Below are 18,303 nucleotides of genomic sequence, written 5' to 3'. Positions count from 1 at the left end.
GAGCCAATTACTAGACCACTTGCTTATTATTAGTAGGATGTCCTCCTCAATAACTAAGTATGGAAACTCATACCATACCTCCTCCAAATATTTCTTCACACAAAATATACATGGTGAAAATGCGCTTTAAAGTTAGGAATGCTACGATATTCTTGGAACAAAGCTAGTGATAACCGTAACTCCTGGTTGATCACTATGCGCAGATCCATCTCAAATAATACCTGGAACAATTGTTTCTTTGTAACCTGGGTCTGTTTCTTAGATGCCCACAAAGAGGCATACTTCATAGCCTCACACACATCTGGGTCCATAATGGGGAACTGTGACTCGTACGATGTTCTCCATGCTGTTAGTGCAATTAAGAGAAATAACCACACGTAGTGGAATTGATTCCAATCTTCTTGCGCTTCTCGACAGTCATAAAAAAATTCCTGACATAAATACCCTGCCTAGTTAAAATGGACCCCCTTGTTGCACTGCGTAGCCAAAGATACAACTGGGGTGGACACTTCATCTGCCCAACACTTTCTCATTATCTTACCAGCCAAAATGTGTGCTAAAAATGCACAGTTGGATCACTAGTATATCTAATAGATCTATATAGCAACAGAGAGAAACCTAGATCTACCAGATCACTGAAGTCAACTGAAGCCAAGATGTCAAACCCTAGATATGAACTATAGGCGCTCTCATCAACATTGTCTCTGTGCAACCGAACTTCCTGGTCGCTCTCTCAGATACTTTGTGAGGGCGGCTGTGACTGCTTGGTCACTCTCAGGAAGACTTTGTGCATGTGACCAAGGTGGAACACACCTGAAACAATTGGTTGCTCCCTTGAAGTTACTATGCATGCAATTGGGACAACTTGGTCGCTCTCAAGACTACTTAGTGATTGATTAGGGACCGATGCCTCCAGATCTACCTTTGAAGCCATAGTCGGTCCCATAAGCCTTTTTGCTAGCATCCAAGGGTCTATAGTTGCTCTCATAGGATTATGTGCCAACGTCGAGGGACCATAATGCCCTGTTTTGTGCTCGCTACCGAGATCCAAAGGACCCTGACCCAGAGCAAACCTTTCACTTGTGATTTTGGATCCTTGAGTGAACTCCTTCCCTCGAACCTTTGCGAACCAAGACAAAAGAGAAGAGAATATGTGTCCAAATGATCTTGAGGTCTCTTCTATTTATATTCTTTCCTGATGGTTCACTTGGGGTTAAGGCTGACCCAAACAATTACTCATGTGGTTAGGGTCGACCCATTCCATAATACATGTATGAAGAAAATAATTCATAACTCAACATCCGCTTAACCAAATTGGGTGATCTTTAGGTAGACTTTGGTCCTCTTGAAAAGAGGAATCTAATGAAATCATTATCTCGATCATTTGAGATACCCAAGGTGTAATTTTACCCAATTGAAAAAATTAACACTCCCTCTCAATTAGGGATAATTCCACTTGCCAATATCTTTCCATCGAACAATATGCCATTCTAGAATCATCGAGTGTCATCACATATCATCACAAATCATCTTTTTCAGGAATTCATTGTTATCACCCCAAGAAACTCTCCTAGGTTGTATATCAGAGATGCTCGAGAACATTATAAACTCAACAAAAATGTTGGAAAGTGGTGGATGAATGAAAGAATTGCTTCATATTCAAGCCAGATAACCACTTCTACTATGCTTAACCCCAGACATGGGTGAACACCCCCAGACTGCAAGGATTTAAACCACCAATTACTCACAGTTTTAAAGAAAATGTGATGAAGGGGAATACTGATCACACCAGCAGATGCACAGGACCCTGTGATGGCCAGCTGCAACCAATTAAAAGGTCTGTAAATCTATTTCCTAATGCACAGACAGGATGATAGCTCTCTGGCATTAAAACAACAGAAACCTACATATTCAATAATACTAACTAGATTCTAACACAGAGGTGGGATGACAACCCCTCTAATGCTAAACATCAAGAGCACATGAACAATGCATAACACGCACAACCTGGAACAAAGAAGAAGTGGCAAGTGAGAAATTAACAACAGAAGCTTGCATTAGCTGAAAATGAAGACCAGATGTTGTAGGTATCACAGTAGTTAAAGTCTCCAGAAGTTGAACCTTACATCAAAATAACATTCATCAACCATCAACCTTCCATCTACTGGATATATATAGAGGTTGATTACAAAAACACTCTGCTGTGTTACACCAAGAGGGGTCATAATGGACCACCTAACACATTAATTCTCAGATATGGGGCTCTGCTACAATCTGCTGGTTTTAATGGATGATTTAGACATTCCCTGTCGTTTTGTGGTCCTTCTCGGGCAGAAGAAGTACCGACTGATACAAGCTCCATGACTAATGACTACATTTATCTTCTTGAGCTCTGTACTCTCCCTCCTCGGCAACTCTACTATTTGAATGTAGGTAGTTGAAGCTTTATTATGCAGGGTACAGGTAGCTGATGGCTTCGCCCTTCAGGAGCTCAAGATAGTCAAAGGAGTAAAGACAGTATGGCGGAGGCGTGCACAGGACGAGAACAACTAGTGGCCGTCGGATCCCATAGATGAGCGGCGGAGATCGAAACAGAAGGAGCTATCGGGAGGAAAAATGGATGGAGAAATGAAGGCCATTGGATCTAGACGTGATAGATCTGACGGTTGACGGAAGCAGAAGACGCACTGAGATTAATGTGCGGGAGAATGGTTTTGAGAGGCGGGCGGTATTCCCCGCATCGCTTTCGGCGTCGGGCAGTTTCTGTATAACCCCTCGCGATCCAATATAATTGTAACACATGGTAGCGGGAAACCACCGCGATCGCGCGTTAATGGGCGGGCAGGTCGCGCGATTGGGGCTTGCGACTACCGTCTGATCGTGTGACGGGCGGTTAGATGGCGAGGAATATGCATGATGTTTAATGTGCGGGAAAAAGGGCTGCGACCATTGGATAGCGGCGATCAACAACTATGAAAGAAGGATGCTATATGGGCGGGGTTTCGTTGGTTAAGCGCCTGGTCTTTAGGAAATGTAGGTTTATGGGATAAAAGTGAATTCACGCTGAGTTTTGAAAGAAAATAGGGCTAGCGGGGAAAGAAGAAGTTTGTAGGAGAAACAAAGACAGCGGAGGTTGAGAGGGTGTGAGGAAACTGAAGGTGAAGGAAGAGAACGACCGCTGCGAGCACCTTTCTCAGTGCAAACCAACCATCAGTCTTGAATTTGACCTTTAAGCACTAAAGTTTATAGCAGAGCTAACACTGGCTCCTTCTGGGGATGAGATCCTCCCTGTGAGGTCTCAAGAACTGTAGACCAATGCCTTCATACAAAATCAGCTTTAAACCATTGCCTAGTATCCATTGGGCATGGAGTCAAACCAAGTCTACACTAAAACCTGAAAAAGAAACTGCTTACAATCATTAAGGCCAGAGGACCTTAAACAACATAAATATTCAAAAATTGGCCAACTGATGAGCCATCAAAATTGTTTCTCCTGCTCTCAGCCCCTTCATCATAGAGCTGCAAAACAAGATTTTTTTATCCTCCACCTCAAACAGTTGAGAACATTTGAGCTTAATAGGTAGATATGGATCAACTTTCATTCCCTTTCTGTGTGCTTTCCTCCTTGGACGTTCTTCATGGAAGCCTTTGTACACCTGCTGAATAAGCATGGCTATCGTGTACTTTTCTGTGTCATCTATGGTCTGCATAACTAATATGAATGATGAACCATCGTTTTCTTGTGCAGCGGACACAGGGACATCATCTGCTCCTTTACTTTGCTTAGAATAGTCCACATCCAAGTAGGAGTTCCAAGACTATGCATCATCTTCCTCTGTCATCAAGCAAGCTGCCCTTTCAAGTTGTGTAGAGGCCACCTGAGCAGGTTTCAGAAGATCAAAACTAAGGTGATTAGTCTCAACCTTGAATATTGAATTTTGTTCTGCCTCAGTGTTCAAGGGGCAACTTTGAGGGGTTTTCATTTGAGTAGACAGAGGGACAAAAGATGATGGGGATCTTTCCTCTCCCTCATTGATCACTGGGCAGGGCACAAAATTAGGCTGGTGAATTTGCAAATATTAATAGCCATGTGTATATGAGCTAGCTTCGGGCACAAATTCTTGGAGGCTAGTAGGATCTACTACTGATTGCTGCTGCTGATAAGCTTGTTGTTCTGCAGGTACAACAATCTAACAAGCAGCACCCTTGGAAAATGCTTCTTCATAAGCAGCTCTGGTTAGGAAAGTAGAACCTTCCAAACCATGGACCTCCTTTTCTTCATCAGGATGCTCTTCTTCCATGACTGTATTTTGACAAAGGGTCTTCACCCTTTGCTCTTCATTTGTATCTTGATTTCTCTTCAAAATCTGCAATTGCTCCTGTGCTCCTCTATATAGATTTGGTTTTGGAAGAGAAAAGTCACAAGGAACTTCTACTTCTTCAGAATACTGCTCAGCGTTTAATTTGGAAACTTCAGAGGCCAAAAACTCAATCATCTTAGCTAATTCATCGATTTTAGGCTCTGAGGATGATGAGGACTCTCCTCCTCGTCTTCTCCTTTCAGCATGACCTTTGAGTCTTTCTGCAACAATGATGTTTGCTTCTACTTCAAAAGCCTCATTTTGCATATCAACCAAAGAAGCACATCTTCTTTCTCTTAGCAGTAGGCAGAATTGAGAATCAAAGGCATTATCATAAGTGAGCATGGCAGAAGCAGGGGTTGGTCTTACTTCAGCTGGCATTCTGCTGTACAAATGATTGAATCTGATGTTGAAATCAGACAGCAGCTCACCATCTTCTCTCTGCAAGTTTCCAAATTCAGTATGATAATAGAGCAGATCTTTATTATTTCCCCAGTGCTTTAAAAACACATCATCTAAGGCATCAATATCTACAATAGACCTAGGGGGTAATTCTCTAAACCATTTTCTAGCTTCCCCATCTAGGCTTTGGACAAAAACCCTCATCTAGACATCGTCTTCATTGATATCAAGGTTATCAGCATAACTATAAAAGGCCTCAAGGTGCTCTTCAGCTGTTACTCCTTCTGTACCAGTAAACTCAGGCATATATTCTTGATAATCTCCTGTAGGCATGGCATTCAAAGGGACAAGCAAGACCAAAGGCCCATACCTAGCAGCAACAATTCTTTCTATCTTTGTAATAGCTTGCTGACCTTCCATGACTGGGGTATATGAAAGGATACTGGTAAACTGAGTGGAATGGATCAATGAAATGGATGACATAGATAGAGGAATATGGTGGACAACATGGATGCTTTCTATAGACTGAGATCCGAAAGGGAAATGAGTAACAAGGAGTTGTATGAATCTCTGAAGGTATTTCTACACTAGCAGAGATACAATAAAATTCCAAGGCTTACCTGATCCTGATGCTCCTTTCTGTGAAGCTTTCTTCAATTTGACAGTCCTCTCAAAGTCAGGCACTGATTCAGCTGATGGTTTCCAAGGATTTCTCCGAGTGTACCTCACTAGTTGTGCCAGAACTTTAATGTGGAGTCACCAAAAGTTGGTCTTCCTCTAGTGGAGTCGCCAGATAGATGCTTACAACCAAAATATGTGCCCAGACCTTGTCTATCATCAAAATTTGGAACTCTGTCGTTCTCCCAAGGAAGCTGAGCTTCAATCTTCAGCTCCCCGACAACGGCGCCAATTAATGTTATCACCCCAAGAAACTCTCCTAGGTTGTATATCAGAGATGCACGAGAACATTATAAACTCAACAAAAATGTTGGAAAGTGGTGGATGAATGAAAGAATTGCTGCATATTCAAGCCAGATAACCACTTCTACTATGCTTAACCCCAGACATGGGTGAACACCCCCAGACTGCAAGGCTTTACACCACCAATTACTCACAGTTTTAAAGAAAATGTGATGATGGGGAATACTGATCACACCAGCAGATGCACAGGACCCTGTGATGGCCAACTACAACCAGTTAAAAGGTCTGTAAATCTATTTCCTAATTCAAAGACAGGATGACAGCTCTCTGGCATTAAAACAACAGAAACCTACATACACATTCAATAATACTAACTAGATTCTAACACAGAGGTGGGATGACAGCCCCTCTAATGTTAAACATCAAGAGCGCATGAACAATGCATAACAGGCACAACCTGGAACAAAGAAGAAGTGGAAAGTGAGCAATTAACAACAAAAGAATCTTGCATTAGCTGAAAATGAAGACCAGATGCCGCAGCTATCACAGTAGTTACAGTCTCCAGAAGTTGAACCTTACATCAAAATAACATTCATCAACCATCAACCTTCCGTCTGCTGGATATATATAGAGGTTGATTACAAAAACACTCTGCTGTGTTACACGAGAAGGGGTCATAATGGACCACCTAACACATTAATTATCATATATGGGGCTCTACTACAATCTGCTGGTTTTAATGGATTATTTAGACATTCCCTGCCATTCTGTGGTCCTTCTCGGGCAGATGAAGTACCAATTGATACAAGCTCCATGACTAATGACTACGTTTATCTACTTGAGCTCTGTACTCTCCTCCTTGGCAACTCTACTATTTGAATGCAGGTAGTTGAAGCTTTATTACGCAGGGTACAGGTAGTTGATGGCTTCGCCCTTCGGGAGCTCAAGATAGTCAAAGGAGTAAAGACAGTATGGCAGAGGCATGCACAGGATGAGAACAACTAGTGGCCGTCGAATCTCATAGATGAGCGGCGGAGATCTAAATAGAAGGAGCTATCGAGAGGAAAAATGGATGGAGAAACGAAGGCAGTAGGATCTGGACGCGGCAGATTTGACGATTGACGAAAGAAGAAGACGCACAGAGATTAACACGCGGGAAAACGGTTTTGATAGGCGGGCTGTATTCCCCGCACCGCTTTCGGCGTCGGGTGGTTTCCGTATAACCCCTCGCGATCCAATATAATTGTAACATGTGGCAACGGGAAACCACCGCGATCACACGTTAACGGGTGGGCAGGTCATGCGATCGGGGCTTGCGACTACCATCTGATCATGTGACAGGCAGTTAGATGGCGAGGAATATGCACGATGTTTAACGTGCGAGAAAAATGGCTACGACCGTTGGATAGCGACAATCAACGGCTACGAACGAAGGATGCTATATGGGTGGGGTTTCGTGGGTTAAGTGCCCATTCTTTAGGAAATGTAGGTTTATGGGATAAAAATGAATTTGCACTGAGTTTTGAAAGAAAACAAGGCTAGCGGGGAAAGAAGAAGTTTGTAGGAGAAACAAAGACAGCAGAGGTTGAGAGGGTGTGCGGAAACCAAAGGAGAAGGAAGAGAACGATTGCTGCGAGCACCTTTCTCGGCACAAACCACCCATCAGTCCTGAATTTGACCTTTAAGCACTGAAGTTTATAACAGAGGTAACAGTCATCATGCCATGTCCATCTCAAGTGTCTCATCATCACAAATCATCATTGTACATATCGATCTATCCTTTGCTTATTCCTACTTATCACTTGATTGTTCCTGCTCGTATGCTAAACATTCTCAGATCTAGAAGAAGAAAAATTTGTTACTAGAGGGGAGCTCAAGCTACCACCCTCTATCCATCAGGCTACTATCTGGAATCTCTGCTAGCAGGCTGCTACCTGGAATATCATCAATCGTCATCAGAGAGAATATCATCAAGGAGCTCATCTCAACCTGGAACCACATCAGGGATCAATAGCTTCCACCCATACCGAGAAATAGGATAACTCATCACATAGGGGAGTACACCTTCAACCCTGGAATTTCATCGAGGAGCTCACCCTCAACCCGAAATCATATCGGGTTATCTCAACCCATCCTCTTGCCTATTGATCTTCCCATCGATAACCTAGAATAGTCATGTGGTAGAACACCTGCATCATAATAGACTTGGGTTTTACACCCCAATTACACTCTCAACTCGTTGTCCAAACGAGGGGCGATATTCCCATCAAGCTGGCCTGCTTGAGGGTATGATACCAACTGGGGTATACTTGGCAAAGAACAAGTAGGGGATCAGCATTCTTCAACCCTATAAATATAGGGGAGAAAAATTCTTCAACCCTGGGTAACAGATAGGGTAATTCCCTATTGTCTAGAGTTTCCTCAACCCCAAGAGCCTTCCATCTCAATTCCTCACCCTGGGAGCTCAAATAGGGAGGAAGAATTGGCTCAGTGTTCCCAATCAGCGTTGCTCTCATCATCATATTATCTCAATAGTAGTTGTTTCTTGTTCATACAAAACATCAAATCAAATATCATGTCAGATCATATATAATCATATGAATCAAAAAAGGATACCATAATCATCCTCCCTGTCAAGGAGTGCCAACCACAATCCTAAGCTTGTTTCGAACAGCTGCACTGTCTCAATATATGAGAGTATCTCGGTACCAACTATAAATAAGGGACTTACTGCCAATTGGATCATCACAATGTATCCATTTCATATCTAGATTATGCTCAAACAACTCTCTAAGGAGCTTTTGTCTCCTACCTCACAACTAGCCATGCTAGCAACATCATGATCAACCTCGGTCATGCTTTGGACCTCTCATCCAAGATATCATGGCAAATCGCATACTAAAGTAGCATCCAAATGTGCTTATCAACAATAATCTCAAATATCAGTAATACATCTATGAAAATACATATCATAGGAGAAATATCTCATTCTCAAAATAGAATACCTCATGTAGATATTTCAAAGCATGCTCGATGGAAACTCTATGTAAGTGAAGCAACTCACTCATGAATTTATTTAGGTTCTATGTACTTCATACATATACATATGGATGTTCAAACTTCAAAATGGAAAATCAATGCTTCAACCTTCAGATTCCATGTCAAGTTCAACAACATCTTGAACTTCAAATCAGAGTATCCAAGGATTTGCAATTTTCATTATTCAAAAACATTTTCCAATAGCTTTTCAATATGGAATTTCTTTCCCAAATTCCATAAATTGATTCATCATGCCATGATACATTATTTCGGGCTTCATAAGCCATCTCTATCTGATTTAGATCATCAGAGGCCATGGATAATTTTAGGGGCTAATGTTCGCCCAATGGGCTAATTTTCCATGATTTTTCCACAAAAAATATTCGCCAATTTCCAATTTTACAAAAGACGATTCGCCCAAATTTTAGAATATAAAATTATTTTACCTTAAAAATCGCCAACATTATATAGAGACTACGTATAAAATCATTATAAATTTGGATAATTTTACAAATATATCAATAAATTTTTTATAGTTTTCATATTAGGGATTAGTGAGATTCGCCAATGTTTTTAAACTTCAAAAAAAATTTCCATCCTTAAAATTTTCCTTGTCAAAGGCTCATCACCTATGACAAGTAGGACATAAAACCAAAACCATAATCAATATCAAAGCCATACATTGGAACTCATCATACCGACTTCATCAGATAACTGTTAAATATAGACATATCTGGATTGCAATGCTCTAAGCATAATGCCTTGCTAGGCCAACATAATCATCCTTACATAACTCAATGTTATACCATCAATCAAAAAAGTCAACTGACCAGAGTTTATAAGCCAAATCATGAACACTATCAAAGTCATCATTATCATAGTATTAATACTTTCAACCAGGGGAGCATGTGGAGCTCTTATCAACTCATGACTTCATCATGCCAACAAGTTATAATTAGTCATGAAATTTATCAAGTTATTCTCATAAGCATAACATAAGTCATTTCTGTCGCTAGGTGCAAATGCATACACCAAGGACTAGTCATGCAAGTTTTTCTTTCATGTTGAATCACAACTATCATTATTTCAACCATTGTGCTAGGAACAAGGAGGCCAATACAAAATCATGATTCTGAATATTCACATTAGTCATTATGCCCACATAGCATAGACATCTGGGAAAATCAACAATCATCAAATCAGATCATTGGACATCAGATCAAGTCCAATTTCACTATTGTAGAGAGATCTATAATCAAAGCACATCTCAATGATCAATTCAAATTTATTTTCAAGCATCATGAAAAAACACTTTTCGTACATACTAGTAATGCCAACTCATGCCAACCTTTTGTAGCACAAAAATAGTTACATATCTATATGTATGTCCTAGCCACCTACAAACACAAGTCCAGTATGCATGTTCATCTTATGGAAAACATTCATGCTTTTCCTGCTTGCAGATCTTGCTGTTATCTGCAATACATATGAGGTACTGACATCTTCCAGGTGGCCATCTGATTTCATGCACAATACTTCATTATATGATCAAAAATTTAACTCAACTTTAGAAATCAGTTAACATTGGCAGAATATGTCAGGGACATCATGATTCAGAGTTTAGACAACTTCAGAAAGTTTCATATGATGGTAAAAAATAATCAAACCTCTGGTTGCTCCCTTCAGGTTAGTATGAGAGCGAATTTAGCTACCTAGATTCTTTCTAGGCCTTAGCATGCGTACTTCCAGGGGCGATATTTCCCAGATTAGTGACTGCATCCAGAGAAAAAACCCTAATTTTTTTATAGGCTTCAGATCTGAGACCCTGTTGTAGATCACTATTGTCAGATGCACATAAATCATACTTTAGCAACATAGAATACAAATAGTAATAAGGGTAAGAATCTTGAGAAGAGATTCTCCCTCTGACTAGGGATCTACATCATTCATCTTCATTCATGTAAGCAACCTGTCTCTACTAGAGTCATTCAACAACAAATCTATTAGATCATAAACATATGGCTATCAGCATCATGACATCAATATTTCATCAAAGGTTAGACCCAAAGCGGTAGATAGATGCAACATCATATCTCAAAGATTATGAACACAATAGCATTTTTTGTCTAGTCACTCCATCAAGTTACGCCATCTTGTTTAACCATATGTCATCGAGACATGACCATAGTTAATAAGAGATATTATTATCAATCTTACACTTATACCTCTAGCATCAAGATTATCATGCTCTTCATTATCAATAAGATCAAGTAAGGTCATTCAATAAAGCTTTATCAAAACAACAAGAGTGTCAAATTCTGTCTTTCCATATGCTTTCATCATGCTTATCAGCAAACTCAAGTATAGGAGTCAATGAGCTATCCTTCTATATGAAATCCATCATGACAACTATTGGCTTAGGTTGGCTGCACCTAGGTTCAAAGTGTACTGCACACCAACAAAGCCCTCAACCACTGGCCCTATCGGCAACGAGCTGCAAGCAAATCGCAGTCTCACCCAAAGTGATTATGGGAGGTTGCAGAACCAGGTTTCTGCAGCTTGCGAGATACTGCGTGTTGCACATGTGTATTTTATTTATGCTTTAACTCTTATACACAAATTCACATTGATAAACAACTTCACACTTATACATTACTTCGCATAATTACATTCATTACTTAAGCATAACATAAACATTCATAAACTGTACAATACTAAAATAAAGTGCAGATAATAAGAAAAATGAACACTGAGACACAAATTTTACCGTGGTTCATCCCAATGTGGGACTACATCCATAATAACTGTTTCTTATGATATGAATTTGGTACAAAAAATAGTTCTTCCCTGCACACACAGCTGCAAGGTTCCTACACACTAAGTTGTAGACGGTCTGCACATGAAGCTGTAGACCCAGACCTCCGCGCACACAACTGTGGAGCCTTGCCTTTCCTCCAAAATACAGATCACTAATGTATCACATAAATATAGATTTGATACAATACATCATGCCTTATTATTTATTATTCATCCCTATACAATGTAAACTTTGAAACGGGAACTCTGGCCAAAAAACCCCGTAAAAACATCAAAAACAGTGCTAAAAACGAAAAGTGTGTATACTGGAACGATGATTTTATTTTTTAGGGGTCAATTTTGAACATGTTTTAAAAATGGCAGTGACTACGAAATTTACTACGAAATTTTCATGCAAAATATAGCTTCAAAATGAAAAAGTGATATACTGGAACAGTGATTTTTTTTTTAGGGTCAATTTTCAAAATTTTTAAAAAATGCTAGTAAAACCAATTTTTTATGTGCCAAACAAAGTTGTTTATGAGGAAAAAAACACATTAATGTTTTTGGTAGAATATCATTTTTCTTTCCTAAGTATAAATTCAACATGTTTTCAACCATTACATGCCATGGTTATTTCACCTAAACATAGATGGACAAATTTATCATATCACATCAAGCACATTTTCCTGATTATCCTTATTTTAATTTTGAGCATGAAAAATTCATAGGAGGCCAGGATTTCATCAAAAAGAGGATCTGGAGTCAAATTACAGTGAATCTCCTCTAATGAACCTCGCTAAACTGATCACCCTCTCCATAAAATATGTTCACAAAAAGTTCATAAGGAATCCTAGAAGCAAGTTTCATTTGTTCTAAAGAAACTCAGTTACACCTCAAGAACCTTGTTACTCCCTCATAAATGTGTTCCCGAGAAATGAAGGTAGCATAACTTCATTTGCTATCAATAAATCCCAAACCTAGATGCCAGAGGATTTTCTCTCAAGAATGAAATAATTGGAAAAAAACAAGCAAGTTCCCAGAAGATAACTCTAGTGTCAATCACAATCCTAATAATGCATCATCAGTGAAATCATACCCCACATGTAGGGAGAATACGATGAGCTACCTACGACCACTTGATTTAATTTGATTAGAGTATCTAAGGTGATAATAATAATCTATTTTAATTCTTTCCAAACCTTTAAAGGAAGGTCACTGTCACTGTCATCTTATGAACCACTATAATAACTTTGATGGCGTTTTAAATATAGTTATATGGTATTTTGTGTTTGTCTTATTTTGTTGCAGGTGACTCACGAGGAGCACATGGATGCTAATACCACAATGGGAAACACAACCAAAATGAGCAAACTAAGTTTGGACATCCATTAACATCAATTACCACTAAGAAAGGATTACATTTATCAAATTCACTGTGAATATCTTAAAAACAACATAAAAACATCTCCCTTGGGAACAATTCTAAAAAGTCAATTAGGTCAAGAATTTACACCCAATATAAGGAGACACCCCTATTAATATGGTTATTCAATGCGTTGCTCCCCCCACTATTATCAATTAGATGTTACCCATCCTCATATCTAAATAAAAGAAAAGGGAGAAATAAAATAAATGAAAAGCACACCAATGGGGGAAGTAACGAGGGATATAAAAACCTTTTATGGGGCTATGAACATCTAGTTGGTAGTAAATGCTTATTATTTCATTGTGGTGATTACATTGTAGACATAGAAACTCATTAATATTGGAAGAATACTTTTAGAAATCCTAGAGTCATATTTAAGGAGTCTATTACCTCAAGATCTATACAAACCCATTGGATCAAAAACCAAACCTAAAGTGAAAGTAACAAAATTTATTTTTTAAAAAGTAAATGACCTTTATGGATAAATTAATATAATAAAGAAGTATTTCTTAATCCTCGATAAAAAGCTTTCAATGTTAAACTAATATATCTAATCTCTTGTGAATTCCTAATAAAATTAACTAAAAATATATTATTGTACCATAACTATAACCTTATTGTTAAAGCATTTCAAATATTTTAGACTCATCTATTGTCTTTATATGAATTCACTAGAAAGAACACTTGGATTTTGCTTTTAAAAATTACTCCTATTTCCATTCCTTTATGCTTAACATGGTCATTTTAAAAGTCTTCTTAATCAAGGTGAAAACCATAATCTCAATCAATTTTCATGTAAATATCTTAGATAAAGATGAATTGACTAGAAAACACACTTGAATGGTCTAATGGAAAATGAGTAAGAATGGTCTGTTATTCAGAGATGTATTATGTTACGCCAGTCTCTTTAGTCAAACACCATTAGTCAAACAAAGTATTACGTTACAAAGCATTGTAGAGTGAGTTGTTGAGATAGACTTTTAAGTGCGGTTCTTACAAAAATGTAAGAGTAAATATGCATGCATTTAGAATGTCGTTGACATGGATTCTAAAGTATGTCTATGTCGTAAATACAAGAAATGTATTTGGTTGTCTTCATTAGTCCTTTATTTTCTACAACACGCAAATATAATCAAACTTTTTTTTTCTTCCATTTTTTACTAAAGATTGTTATTGTAGTTTAGTGAACTACCTCTTTCAAGTTATTTTGATTGTCATATAGCATTAATCGCTCAGTTTGATACATAACTAAGTAGGAAGTCATGGATACCGGTGTGAAATTGGCAGTTGTGGTGAAAGTAATTGGTCGTACTGGATCAAGAGGTCAAGTTACACAGGTCCGAGTAAAATTGTTGGATGATCAGAATCGACTGATCATGAGGAATGTAAAAGGACCTGTCAGAGAGGGTGATGTCCTTACTTTGCTAAAATCTGAAAGGGAAGCAAGGAGATTGTGCTAATTATGTTGTTTAGATTATAACATTGGACTTAAAGTGAGACGGGAATAACTTATATTGTTATGTGTTTTGTTTCTGCATTATTTTGTAGTGTAGTGTTTGCTATTGTTTTCGATGCAAAGGGATCAATGAGTGAGGCTATAAATGATCTGTGATATGTAATCCAGAATTTTACAATTAAAGTATGAAGCCTATCATACTTGATGGGGAATCAAAACAGTAACTGTTTATTTTTGCATCTAGAATGAAATTCAAATTACTGTACTGAAGATTTTCTGTGTAAAAAATCAGTGAAAATGAGCAATCCAAATCATATACAAATAAAATTCAAATATGTATCCAAACTCACAGCATGACATTATCTTTTCCATCGTGTCATATTATTCTACGTCTCATTATTGTAATGTACAGAGTGACCTCCAAGTCAATTGCTATGCAAAGAAGTTATTTTGCATCAATCTATAAGAAAAAACTGATAAAAGCATGCATGGAGTTGGAAAACAACTTTTCACGGGAGGAGCTATGAGATAACATCTCAAATTTCATAATCGAGCTATCATCACCATTTCCATTAACATATTATTGTTTGATGCTGGGGCGATTCTGAGAATCACCGGGTGGCAAGGCGATTCTCAGAATCGCCCCACCAATTTACCAATTTTCCTCTGGGTATTATGACAATTCTCACTCTCACATGCGAGCGTGGGCACATGGGCGATTCTGAGAATTGCCCTGCCACCCGACGATTCTCAGAATCGTCCCACCAATTTTCCTCTGGGTATTATGATAATTCTCACTCTCACACAAAACAGTAAAAGTACTCGCTCTCACACGCCGGATACACACATCTTCGGCGATTCGATGGAGTTCGCATAGATATTGGAGCTTTCAACGTGAGCAATCATCTTCGAGGAAGTCATGGATAGCGGTGTGAAATTGGCAGTTGTGGTGAAAGTAATTGGCCATACTAGATCATGCATCCTCCACCTGGGAGTGAAATACAAAGCTTGGGAACGATGTTGTGATATCCTTTAGATATGGAAGAGTCATGTTTTTTAACAGAGAAGGATGCCGCAGAACAATACTCCTCCACTCATCCTTGTCGATCTTCCCAGCATGTTTTGTATCTGCCTCCTCGAATGTCCACCTCCTCGAATGTCTTATCAATGATACTTTCAACTACATCATCTGAAAGGTTCATGCCAGATTTTGCAAGGGTAGCTACGACCATTTGGGGCGATTCTCAGCACCGCCCCGCCATCACAACTGGTGGCGGGGCGACTTTGAGAATCGCCCCACCACCCGACGATTCTCAGAATCGCCCCACCACTCGATGATTCTCAGAATCGCCCCAAACAGTGCTTACTGGGCATCCAATCTGTTTTACACAAGAAAAAGCTAAAATGTAAAGTCAACGTGTTTTCTGCAAGTTGCTTCTGTAAGGATGAACTGAGAACAATCATTGAGAATTTGTAGAACTTTCTTGCACCTTTAGCCATAAATATGCAATGATAATGAACACCCCTGCACACCACTGCATGCTACATTTTTGTGCATTTACGACTACCAGATGATCACTCGAGTATAATCATGTATCCTCCACCTGGGAGTGAAACACAAAGCTTGGGAACGATGTTGTGATATCCTTTAGATATGGAAGAGTCATGTTTTTTAATAGAGAAGGATGCCGCAGAACGAGACTCCTCCACTCATCCTTGTCGATCTTCCCATCATGTTTTGTATCCGCCTCCTCAAATGTCTTATCAATGATACTTTCAACTACATCATCTGAAAGTTTCATGCCAGAATCTACAAGGGTAGCTACGACCATTTGGGCCACCAAAACTGGTGGCGGGGCGGTGGCAGCGATTCTCAGAGTCATGTTTTTTAACAGAGAAGGATGCCGCAGAACAAGAATCCTCCACTCATCCTTGTCGATCTTCCCGTCATGTTTTGTATTCGCCTCCTCGAATGTCTTATCAATCATACTTTCAACTACATCATCTGAAAGGTTCAAGCCAGATTCTGCAAGGGTAGCTACGACCATTTGGGGCGATTTTGAGAATCGCCCCGCCACCACAACTGGTGGCGGAGCAGTCCAGCGATTCTCAGAATCACCCCAAATAGTGCTTACTGGGCATCCAATCTGTTTCCATTCCTTTATGCTTAACATGGTCATTTTAAAAGTCTTCTTAATCAAGGTGAAAACCAAAATCTCAATCAATTTTCATGTAAATATCTTAGATAAAGATGAATTGACTAGAAAACACACTTGAATGGTCTAATGGAAAACGAGTAAGAATGGTCTATTATTCAGAGATGTATTATGTTACGCCGGTATCTTTAGTCAAACACCATTATTCAAACAAAGTATTACGTTACAAAGCATTGTAGAGTGAGTTGTTGAGATAGACTTTTAAGTGTGGTTCTTACAAAAATGTAAGAGTAAATATGCATGCATTTAGAAAGTCGTTGACATGGATTCTAAAGTATGTCTATGTCGTAAATACAAGAAATGTATTTGGTTGTCTTCATTAGTCCTTTATTTTCTACAGCACGCAAATATAATCAAACCTTTTTTTTTCTTCCATTTTTTACTGAAGATTGTTATTGTAGTTTAGTGAACTACCTCTTTCAAGTTATTTTGATTGTCATATAGCATTAATCGCTCAGTTTGATACATATCTAAGCAGGAAGTCATGGATACCGGTGTGAAATTGGCAGTTGTGGTGAAAGTAATTGGCCGTATTGGATCAAGAGGTCAAGTTACACAGGTCCGAGTAAAATTTTTGGATGATCAGAATCGACTAATCATGAGGAATGTAAAAGGACCTGTCAGAGAGGGTGATGTCCTTAATTTTCTAGAATATGAAAGGGAAGCAAGGAGATTGCCCTAATTATGTTGTTTAGATTATAACATTGGACTTAAAGTGAAACAGGAATAACTTATATTGTTATGTGTTTTGTTTCTGCATTATTTTGTAGTGTAGTGTTTTCTATTGTTTTCGATGCAAAGGGATCAATGAGTGAGGCTATAAATGATCTGTGATATGTAATCCAAAATTTTACAATTAAAGTATGAAGCCTGTCATACTTGATGGGGAATCGAAACAGTAACTATTTATTTTTGCATCTGGAATGAAATTCAAATTACTATACTGAAGATTTTCTGTGAAAAAAAAATTGTGAAAATTAGCAATCTAAATCATATACAAATAAAATTCAAATATGTATCCAAACTCACAGCATGACATTATCTTTTCCATCATGTCATATTATTCTACGTCTCATTATTGTAATGTACAGAGTGACCTCCAAGTCAATTGCTATGCAGAGAAGTTATTTTGCATCAATCTATAAGAAACAACTGATAAAAGCGTGCATGGAGTTGGAAAACAACTTTTCGTGGGAGGAGCTATGAGACAACATCTCAAATTTCATAATCGAGCTATCATCACCATTTCCATTAACATATTATTGTTTGGGGCAATTTTCAATGATGTTGGGGCAATTCTGAGAATCGCCAGATGGCAGGGCGATTCTCAGAATCGCCCCACCAATTTACCAATTTTCCTATGGGTATTATGATAATTCTCACGCTCACATGCGGGCGTGGGCACACGGGCAATTCTGAGAATCGCCGCACCAATTTTCCTCTGGGTATTATGATAATTCTCATCCTCACACACAAACAATAAAAGTACTCGCTCTCAACACGCCTGATACACACATCTCTGGCGATTTGGTGGAGTTCGCACAAATATCAGAGCTTTCAACGTGAGCAATCGTCTTCAAGGAAGTCATGGATAGCAGTGTGAAATTGGCAGTTGTGGTGAAAGTAATTAGCCGTACTGGATCATGTATCCTCCACCTGGGAGTGAAACACAAAGCTTGGGAA

General features: G+C 38.8%; 2 pseudogenes; one reads left to right on the top strand and one right to left on the bottom strand.

Moving 5' to 3' along the window:
• Positions 1-14,210: 14,210 nt before the first annotated feature.
• Positions 14,211-14,560, top strand: LOC149206531 (small ribosomal subunit protein eS28 pseudogene; annotated as a pseudogene).
• A 1,433-nt stretch (positions 14,561-15,993) lies between these two features.
• Positions 15,994-16,584, bottom strand: LOC149206530 (calcineurin B-like protein 2 pseudogene; annotated as a pseudogene).
• Between the last annotated feature and the right edge of the window lie 1,719 nt (positions 16,585-18,303).

This window comes from Pinus tabuliformis, chromosome 1_2 (assembly GCF_031772625.1).
Source record: "Pinus tabuliformis cultivar Carrire ecotype Pingquan chromosome 1_2, CPIR1, whole genome shotgun sequence".
Lineage (NCBI taxonomy): Eukaryota > Viridiplantae > Streptophyta > Pinopsida > Pinales > Pinaceae > Pinus > Pinus tabuliformis.
The sequence above is the reverse complement of the archived record's forward strand: the minus strand, read 5'-3'. Positions and strand labels throughout refer to the sequence as shown.